This window comes from Homalodisca vitripennis, unplaced genomic scaffold, assembly GCF_021130785.1.
Source record: "Homalodisca vitripennis isolate AUS2020 unplaced genomic scaffold, UT_GWSS_2.1 ScUCBcl_3999;HRSCAF=9870, whole genome shotgun sequence".
Lineage (NCBI taxonomy): Eukaryota > Metazoa > Arthropoda > Insecta > Hemiptera > Cicadellidae > Homalodisca > Homalodisca vitripennis.
Genome location: NW_025780119.1, coordinates 27,052 through 38,066, shown reverse-complemented (window position 1 = coordinate 38,066; position 11,015 = coordinate 27,052).

Genomic DNA, 11,015 nt, shown 5'->3' with positions numbered 1-11,015 from the left:
TGGAAATCGCTCGGAGCAAGGTCGGGGCTGTACGGCGGATGATTCAAAACTTCCCAGCCAAAAGAGTTGATCATTTCCTGTGTCCGAGCAGCGGTGTGAGGCCTTGCATTGTCGTGGAGGAGCAGAATTCCCTTTGTCAGCATGCCGCGTCTTTTGTTCTGAATGGCACGTCGGAGACTGGGCAGGGTTGCGCAGTAGGCTTCTGAGTTAATCGTCATTTCTCGTGGCATAAAGTCCACTAGCAAAACACTGCGCCTGTCCCAGAACACAGTTGCCATAACTTTGCGCCGCGACAGCGTTTGCTTGGCTTTGACTTTGACTGGAGATGTTGTGTGCCGCCATTCCATGGACTGTTGCTTTGATTCAGGAGTGATATGGGATACCCATGTTTCATCTCCTGTGACAATTCAACTCAACATGTCGTCTCCTTCCTCGTCGTTGCGGGTCAAGAAAGTCAAATAACTGCTTAATCTCTTTTTTTTGTGGTCCTCAGTGAGGAGTTTGGGTACCCATCTTGAGCACAATTTTTTAAAGTTTAGGTTTTCTGACACAATTTTGTACAGTACTGACCTGGACACTTGAGGAAATTCCGTAGAGAGAGTGGTTATTGTGAACCGTCAGTCCTCATGAATTTTTGCGTCAACTGCAGTAACCAAATCTCCCGTGATCACAGATGGCTGGCCTGAACAATCTTCATCGTGGACATTTTCGCGGCCATTTTTAAATTCTCGGACCCATTCCCGCACTTTACCTTCACTCATTGCCTTGGCACCATACACCTCACAAAGCTGACGGTGAATGTCAGCAGCCGACATGTTTCTTGCAGTCAAAAATCGTATCACTGACCGAATCTCACACGCGGCGGGTGATTCGATAATCTTAAACATTTTAAAGATCCACAGTAATGCACACAGGTTAGCTACAAAGCTGCAACTGACATGAAGTTGTTCGCTAGGAATGCCGGGAGGCGGGGCGCACGCTCGTTGCGGCAGGAACGCGAACTACTACCGTTTACGGGAGAACGGCCCTTACTTAAAAAACAGCCCTCGTATGTTATTAGTTTTTTTTGTTTAGTTTTCCTAGCGCACTCCTTGATCTAAAATACTGGATTGTGTGCTTATGAGTAAACTTGTAACCTGTTACATTCACTGCGAGTTTGAATGTAAAAATAAATCTTGTTGAATGTTTATTACAATATGGTAATGAGAAATTCATATTTTTGGACTTAACAAAGATATAGAGTCTATGTTAGTGTTAGTGGTAGGTTCAAACCAAGATTTAGCTCGTTATACAAGTAAGCCTTTACTTGTTTGAAAGAAAAACGTGAATTTTATTCAAACTTATTTATTGAGAGTGAAATTTTACCTATCAAATAAATAAAAATTATTTCCAGTAAGTTTATCTCACAAATTGTGATTATAAATATATAAAATGGAGACATGACAATGAAGATAATAGTATCTTGAATTGACAGTAACCAAAATGATCTATTTAAAATCGAAACATCTCAAATCCATGGAGAGCAGATATTTTACTGTGTACAGAATAATAATTTAGTTCTATCCTCTAAGTAACCTCAACACATACGACTTTAGAATTATTTTACTGCAATACAGAAGCTACCAATCCATTAATTTTAGATCAATGGCTGCAAAAAAAAAAAGAATTTAAACAAATTCTTAATTACTACACTTAATTACTTTTTTACCTCTGTATTAACATCACTTGGTGATATAGACAAAATTTGGTGCCATATGTATTGAAAAAATAATTAGTTTATTTTACATCCCACAGATTAATTTATTCACCGACCGACCCTGGTAGTCCGGAGGGTGAACGATTCTGGTAAAGGTAGGAAAAAGGGATTATGTTAACCAATGGTTGTGGTGTGACGAAATAAAAAACCCTACAAACCTACTCAAATCGTTCTAGTATCAATTTTGTAAAGCTGATTTTGCATTTTAAGTTGCAGGTTATTATACAAAAGACATGTAACAAAGTTTTATGCAAATTGTTTGTGTTTAAGAAAAATTATAACTAAAAATTCCTAGGTTACCTTGTCTGTACTTATTTATAATCTTAGTGTTTTCTTTAACTCACAGATGGTTTTTTTACTTTTTACATTCCAGACTCTTGATTTACAATTGATAGTTTGACGACTGTCTTCGATTTCCTTTTAATATAAGAGTTTGTTAAGGGAGTTAGGTGGTGTCTACTATGAGTTCGCTCTAGCCTTTTAATGGGTTTTTAAACTGTGTATTACGTAATATATGGTTTTCTCTTAACATGAGGGCTGAAAATAGGCTGTTCCACAGAAATAGTATTTTTTTGCCTTTTTCTGTGCTTAACCTCCATAATTAAGGTTAGTAAAGTTTTAAAAATATTAATAAATTGTCACACAGACAATTTTTGAAACATTCTGTACAACTCGTGTATTAATTAATGTCATAACTATTATGCTATATTTCATAATGCACCCTGCTGGAATCAACTCAATAAGATTCATCCCATAATTCATTTCAAAATTGTGCGTTATGAATATTATTATGAACAGTTGCGTTTACTAATATTGCAAGTCATAAACGTGATTAACGACATTCGAGGCACATTATTTATTACCGTTCGTATATTTATTGCGTTATCGTTTTATATATATATATTGTAACGAACCTAATTAAAAATTTACAGCTCTCTTCAAGGCTTTTCTGATAATTCAAACTTAGGCATTATGGATAACATAACATTCAGTTGCATAAACTACTTTGCAAGTTACAAACATGAATTTTGATTGAGGTTTTTGATTATTAAGTATTTTTTTAAATTGTGCAAAATGGAAATAATGGCTTATTATTTAATAATGTGCCATACATTTTATTCCAAAAATTTATTTAGGCCATACTAGCAAAAATAAAAATAAAAAACTGAAATGTTGTATAATACCCGATAATCAGTTAATTAGTGAGTTTAAATTTTAATAACAGGATTTGTACAAGACACAGAAATGCAATCATATGGTTACAGGTTTTTAGACGTAATTGAAAAGAGTTGTTATATAACTCTAAATGTAATGTATCACACTATAAAATGAAGAGATTTATTTATTCTATACTTAATGTGTGATTTAAAAGCTATATTTTAGAAATGATCGTTAGCAAGAAAGAGAAAAATCGTTTGGATTGAACTTAGTCTAGCTTGTCAGTTGTACTAAAATGCTTTTTTGTTTTCCTTGTGTTCCTCATGTTTTTATTAATTTTTTTGGAACAGGTTTCTAGAATATATAACTTTTTTTAAATTGTATTTTACTCTTAAAGTAATGTACATTTCATACAATATATCTTATATTTTTAATTATGTAATTGGTCAGTGTTTTTTTTTTATTTAGGTGAATATTATGATTTTGTTTTTAAAATTATATTTATTCAAATGTAAATAAATAGCATGTTTTATTGATTGTTGAACTGTATGTATAAGATTTGATTTTAACATATGTTATTCCAATAGATGTTTAAGTTGATTATCTTCCAGAATAACTGGTGATTTTTTTCTATACTCTTATTTGTCTTTGTTTCTAAAAGTATTCTAAACGAATGTATAAACCATATACAATGTGTTAAAAATCTCCAGCTATCAACAGTTATTGATCCAGTGTGGAAAAATGTAGAAATAAAGAACAGAAATATGTAAAAAAAATTAAAAAATACATAGACGATTTATTGTTAATCAAGATTTGGTTTTATTTCCGGAATAACTCTCAACAGTATATCCTCATCACTCGAATACCGATAATAAAAACATCAAAAATTCAACATCTCCAAAAATAAATGATGAATCCATTAATGGATGACACATGATGATTACGTCATATAACAACTGATACAATAGAGAAGCAACCAAGCTAATGGTCTTAGACACAAAGCTTTTTCACTGCTATGATATCCAGTTCATAGTATTGCAGTATACTGTATGCTACTTTTAACTTGTAAATTTACAAGTGAAAGAATTTATGTTCTATTGCAGTGGGAGTGGCAAAATATGAAACAGAATCGTGAGATCATCTTTCTTGCCACAGTTATTTCAGTTGAACTTGAACACATTAAACTTTTGGGATCCTGTATTAACCTATAATCTCATAATTTTTTGACACCTGCAGTTTGTATACACATTAATCTTCTAGTGTCCTCTATTAACCTACAACCCCACAATGTTTTGATGCAAATCAATCTTCTGAGGTCCACTATTTTCTAAAATGACTTAATTTTAACACCTGCAGATTTATTCACATTAATCTTCAGGTGTCCTCTATTAACCTACAATCCTATCAATTCCTGGCTCCTGCAGTTTATATGGACATTAATCGTCTAGTGTCCTCTATTAACTTACAATCCCATAATTTTCTGGCTCCTGCAGTTTATATGCACATTAATCTACAGGTGTCCTCTATTAACCTACAATCCTATCAATTCCTGGCTCCTGCAGTTTATATGGACATTAACCCTTTGAACGCCGATATAAATTTAGTATTTTTTTAGATTACGCTCATTTAAGGTGAAAAAATAAAAATGAAAATTCCTTAAAGCTAATTTTTTTATTAATTCCTAATGACTAATAGTCACACAAAAAAAATAAATTTTACAATAATGTAATACTTGCATATAATAATAATATAATTTTTTCATAATAATGGAATATTTCAATCAAAATCAAATTTAGGTTACAGAGTAATCAAATGCATGTAATGAAAAATATGAAAACTATGTACAAGGATAAGAAAACAAATAAAGTGTAATATGCTGATCTTGTTTAGTTTTATAAGTTCTGATAATAATAGATTAGGCAGTTGTACAGTAAACTTCAAAACAAAAATCAGGATGAAGCCATGGGGTCTCGGGACATGACTTGCAGCCATAATTACACAACAGAAAAGAAACAATAAAAACTTTATTATAACACTTAAAACATGGTAACAATAACTTTTTACAACTGTTTGTATAAGAATTGACAATGCAAGAACACTTCCCAAGGCACAATGCGTGCTCCACTGACAGTCGGTAATGGCGGATAGTATCGTCATCGGCGTACAGATGGGAGTGGGAGAACAGCTGCCAGCAACAAAACAATTTATTGTTTACCTACTGCGGCCAGCTGACAGCTGCAACTAGATTATTGGGTCAAGCCAGTACATTACTTTGTATTGTGGCTTATGTATTGAACTTATAAACTTCAAAAACAGTAATAAAATATATTTTTATTGATCGGCGGATTATTTCGTCTTTGGCGTTATAAGACCAAACAACATTGCGGATTATTCCGTCTACGGCGTGCTAAGGGTTAATAGTCTAGTGTCCTGTATTAACCTACAATCCTATCAATTCCTGGCTCCTGCAGTTTATATGCACATTAATCTTCTAGTGTCCTGTATTAACCTACAATCCTATCATTTTCTGGCTCCTGCGGTTTATATGCACAATAATCTTCTAGTGTCCTCTATTAACCTACAATCCCATAATTTTCTAGCTCCTGCAGTTTATATGCACATTAATCTTCTAGTGTCCTGTATTAACCTACAATCCTATCATTTTCTGGCTCCTGCAGTTTATATGCACAATAATCTTCTAGTGTCCTCTATTAACCTACAATCCTATCAATTCCTGGCTCCTGCAGTTTATATGGACATTAATCGTCTAGTGTCCTCTATTAACTTACAATCCCATAATTTTCTGGCTCCTGCAGTTTATATGCACATTAATCTTCTAGTGTCCTCTATTAACCTACAATCCTATCAATTCCTTGGCTCCTGAAGTTTATATGCACATTAATATTCTAGTGTCCTCTATTAACCTACAATCCTATCATTTCCTGGCTCCTCAGAATCAGAATCAGAATCAGAATCAGTCTTTATTGTTACGTCAACGTTTATACATAGCATTGCTATAGAAACAGGTAACATTGTCATAAATTAATGTAATAATGATACATACACATATACATTCATACATATGCACATCACAATTCACATATACATATAAACTTAATAAAAATACATATAAGAGGTCAAGACAGCGTAACAAATTTAATGTAATCTATGTTAAAACACAATTTTAAAATTCAGGATCCATCAAATACTCATCAACACTATAATAGTTTTTTTCCAACAAAAAATCTGTTAGTTTGCTTTTAAATGTTTTTGAATTGATTAAATGTTTATATTTTTGAGGTAACTTATTGTATAGTTTTTTTGCCGTGTATATTGGAGTTTTTTCTACCAGACGCAGTCGATGTATGGGATATTGAAAATTAGCTTTAAATCTTGTATTGTAATTATGATCAAAGTTATCACTTGATAAGCTTTCAAAATTTGATTGTACTGTTAGTAGGGTTTTCAGAATGTATAAATTTGGAAGTGATAAGATTTTTAATTCTTTAAACAGAGGTTTGCAAGAAGTTCTAAATGATGAAAAGGTCATTAATCTCATAATTTTTTTTTGGATCTTAAAAACTTTATCAAAGTCAGAAGATGATCCCCAAAATTCAATACCATATTGAATTATTGAAAAAAAGAAAGAGTAGTAAATTATTTTTCTAGTTTCCAAATTAATTGAATTTCGTAACACTAGCATTTGATAACATGCCGAGTTTAATCTTCTAATAATATTTTCAATACATTTTTTCCAAGAAAAGTTTATATCCAGATCTATACCTAAAAATTTTGCACTATCACATAATTTTATTTGTTGGCCGTGGAAAATCACATCCTTATTATAGCCCTCCTTTAATTGTGCTGTTCGAAAATTTAATAGTTGAGTTTTCTCTTGATTTAATTTCAATCCGTTAACCTTAAACCAGTATGCCAATTCATAAAAAGCTTGATTTAATTTATTTTTCAATTGAAAGTGAGAGTTTGCTTTAACAACTGCGGTTGTGTCATCTGCATATAATATAATTTTTGGTGAAACATTTTTAGGTAAATCATTAACATACAGAAGAAAAAGTAGAGGCCCCAAAATAGACCCTTGAGGAACGCCAACTTTAATTTCCTCCCAACGAGATCTAGATTTTACACTATTTTTAAAAATTACAGTTCTTTGAAATCGATGAACTAAATAAGATTCAATCCACAGGATTGATCTATTTGAAAAACTGTACAGTTTAAGCTTTTTTAAAAGGATATTATGGTTCACACAATCAAAAGCCTTGGACAAATCACAAAACACACCCATGGTTAAATGCACATCCTAAAGTTTATATGCACATTAATCTTCTAGTGTCCTTTATTAACCTACGATCCTATCAATTCCTTGGCTCCTGCAGTTTATATGCACATTAATCTTCTAGTGTCTTCTAGTAACCTACAATCCTATCAATTCCTGGCTCCTGCAGTTTATATGCACATTAATCTTCTAGTGTCTTCTAGTAACCTACAATCCTATCAATTCCTGGCTCCTGCAGTTTATATGCACATTAATCTTCAGGTGTCTCTATTTACAACCTACAATCCTATCAATTCCTGGCTCCTGCAGTTTATATGCACATTAATCTTCTAGTGTCCTCTATTAACCTACAATCCTATCATTTCCTGGCTCCTACAGTTTATATGCACATTAATCTTCAGGTGTCCTCTATTAACCTATAATCCCATAATTTTCTGGCTCCTGCAGTTTATATGCACATTAATCTTCTAGTGTCCTTTATTAACCTACGATCCTATCAATTCCTTGGCTCCTAAAGTTTATATATGCACATTAATCTTCTAGTGTCCTCTATTAACCTACAATCCTATCAATTCCTGGCTCCTGCAGTTTATATAGACATTAATCATCTAGTGTCCTCTATTAACTTACAATCCCATAATTTTCTGGCTCCTGCAGTTTATATGCACATTAATCTTCAGGTGTCCTCTATTAACCTACAATCCTATCAATTCCTTGGCTCCTGAAGTTTATATGCACATTAATATTCTAGTGTCCTCTATTAACCTACAATCCTATTATTTCCTGGCTCCTGCAGTTTATATGCACATTAATCTTTTAGTTTCCTCTAATAACCTACAATCCTATCAATTCCTGGCTCCTGCAGTTTATATGCACATTAATCTTCTAGTGTCTTCTAGTAACCTACAATCCTATCAATTCCTGGCTCCTGCTGTTTATATGCACATTAATCTTCTAGTGTCCTCTATTAACCTACAATCCTATCATTTCCTGGCTCTTACAGTTTATATGCACATTAATCTTCAGGTGTCCTCTATTAACCTATAATCCCATAATTTTCTGGCTCCTGCAGTTTATATGCACATTAATCTTCTAGTGTCCTTTATTAACCTACGATCCTATCAATTCCTTGGCTCCTAAAGTTTATATGCACATTAATCTTCTAGTGTCCTCTATTAACCTACAATCCTATCATTTCCTGGCTCCTACAGTTTATATGCACATTAATCTTCAGGTGTCCTCTATTAACCTATAATCCCATAATTTCCTGGCTCCTGCAGTTTATATGCACATGAATCTTCTAGTATCCTCTATTAATCTACAATCCCATGGTTCCTGCAGTTTATATGCACATTAATATTCTAGTGCCCTATATTATTATACAACCCCATAATTCTTTGACACCTGCAGTTTTTATGCACATTGATATTCTGGTTTCCTCTATAATCTTCAATTCCATCACATTATGGGTTCTCAGTAAGTTAAAGAGTGAATATTATGAGATGTGTTGATCTGCAATCCCACCAGTGTCTGTATCCTGCAGTAATTTTGAGATTCAATCTTCTGGGGTCTTCTAGTAATCTATAATCTCAACATTTTCTAAGACCTACATTTTTTATGAACATCAATCTTCTGGTTTTCTGTATTAATCTAAAATCGAAACAGATTCTGAGTTCTGCATTGATTTTAAGAGTCACTCTTATGAGAACCTATATTAATCCCATCATTTTCTGACACCTGCAGTTTTTATAAACGTTAATTGTATGGTGTCCTCTATTAATCTATAATCCCATTATTTACTGGGTTCTGCAGTAATTATGTGGTATAATTTAACACTAATTACACACATCATCACAATTAATCGCTGCCACAATGCATGCAGAGATTTAATCAGTAATCTTATGGCTTCCCATATGAAACATCAGATTCTCCGTTTTACAGTTGTTTTGATGATGGAGCTTTTATTATTCTCTATTAATCTACAGATTCATGAGTTCTGGGTACTGTAGTTATGATTAGCATCAAATTTTCTCACAATCGACAATGACATCAGTTTCAATGTTTAGTTACAATACATGCAGTTAGCACATTCACTGCAGTTCTATGCAGAGTTAGCAACTGTAGTAACGATGAAGCATACTCATTATTGTGTATCGTAGAACCAAGCAACTCTCTGAATCAGGAATCAGCCAAACCTCCCACAAAAATTGAAAACCTCTATGTCTACATCATCGACAGCCAGTTCTCTCAGTCTTCAGGAATCAGCCAAATTTGGAATAACAAACTGGTAACTACTATGACTACATCACTGACAGAGCCGTACAACTCACAAACTTCAGGAATCAATCAAACTAGCAGTAACAACCCTGTAACTACTACGACTACATCACCGGCAGAGCCGGGCAACTCTCAGACTTGTAGTGCAGTCATTGAAGCGAAAAATACGGTCTTACCTCCGAATTTTTTTACTGTGAACCGATTTGCATGAAATTTTGGAATTAGGCTCATCTTACCCTTAACTTCAAAAGTGAAAATGATCTGAACTCCGCCTATTATTTTTAAGGGGTGTAAACAACCCCTTAATGGAAAAATTGACATTGAGCCATTTTATCGCTAGAAAACATGTTTAATAGTAAGTGGTGAAATTGTAAAGTGTTTTCTAACACAATTACCTCATATTAAAATCATTTTCAACCCCTTGAAAATCTTACAACCTTTGCAAACAACCCCTAAATTGAAAAAATCACAAAAAAAAATACTTTGGTATGACATAAAAAGATGTAAGTATAGAATAAGTAATATTTTATATGAAGGGTCGCGGGCAAGAACAATCAGAGTCAACTGAACCTAGTTTGCCAGAAAACAGTTTTTAAAGTTTAACGTCGCCTACCTACTATTAAAAAGGTCTAAAGCTAAAAATAACTATCCAAACATGTTACAAATAGTATTTAGTTTATTCCAAACATAGTAAACATTTTTAAGTCACGACAATAAAAGGTTGTTTTAAATATTTAAAAAAAAGAGTCATGACCTTGATTGGTTTTCCCCGTCACTGGGCCTCATCAATGAGTGGGTCGTCTGCAAACTCGCCGTACGAGGCTTCCTCTAAACATTCACTGTCAGGTACTAACGCTTCATAGAAAGCTTTTGACTCCTGGTGTGTCAAAAACTGTTTTTAAGTGTAAAAGGTCTTTCACTTTTGCCGCTTTAATAGGCACTGGTCCGTTGTACTGTTTACTAAGCACTTTTGGAGAGTTGTTTTTGTTAGGATTTCTTGAATTTTGCTTTTTTTTCACTGGAGGAACTAAGACAGCCTTTAAATAACTACCAAAGTAGTTAGACTTGTGCAGCATGAATCTTGGTTCATTTTTGTCAATCTTGAGTACCGTACTCTTATAGGTCTCGTTGGGATGGGACATTTTTTTACGTACTTGTCAGAAAAGTACTTCGTCCAGGTTTGAAAATTAACATCAGTGCCACAGTTTATTACTGTGAAAGGTGAAGGTTTCACCCTCGAATTTCTGAGCACATCCCTCCAGTCATCTGGTGTCTCTGTGTAGGATTTTGAGTTTACAACGCTCATGTCTTTGTCTCCCTCCATATACGAATGACCTCTTATGGGGAACACAACTTTCACACTATCGAAACGGTCCTTGTCCACAACTGTGTGATGTAAAAAGCGTATGACGGTATAATTCTTGTTCTGTCCTGCACACGAGTCGCAAAACAGAACAAGATGTCGCACATTCAAGCTTAGTACATTGTCAAAAAAATGTTCAAGCATTGAACAAACATCATCTGCTCCCT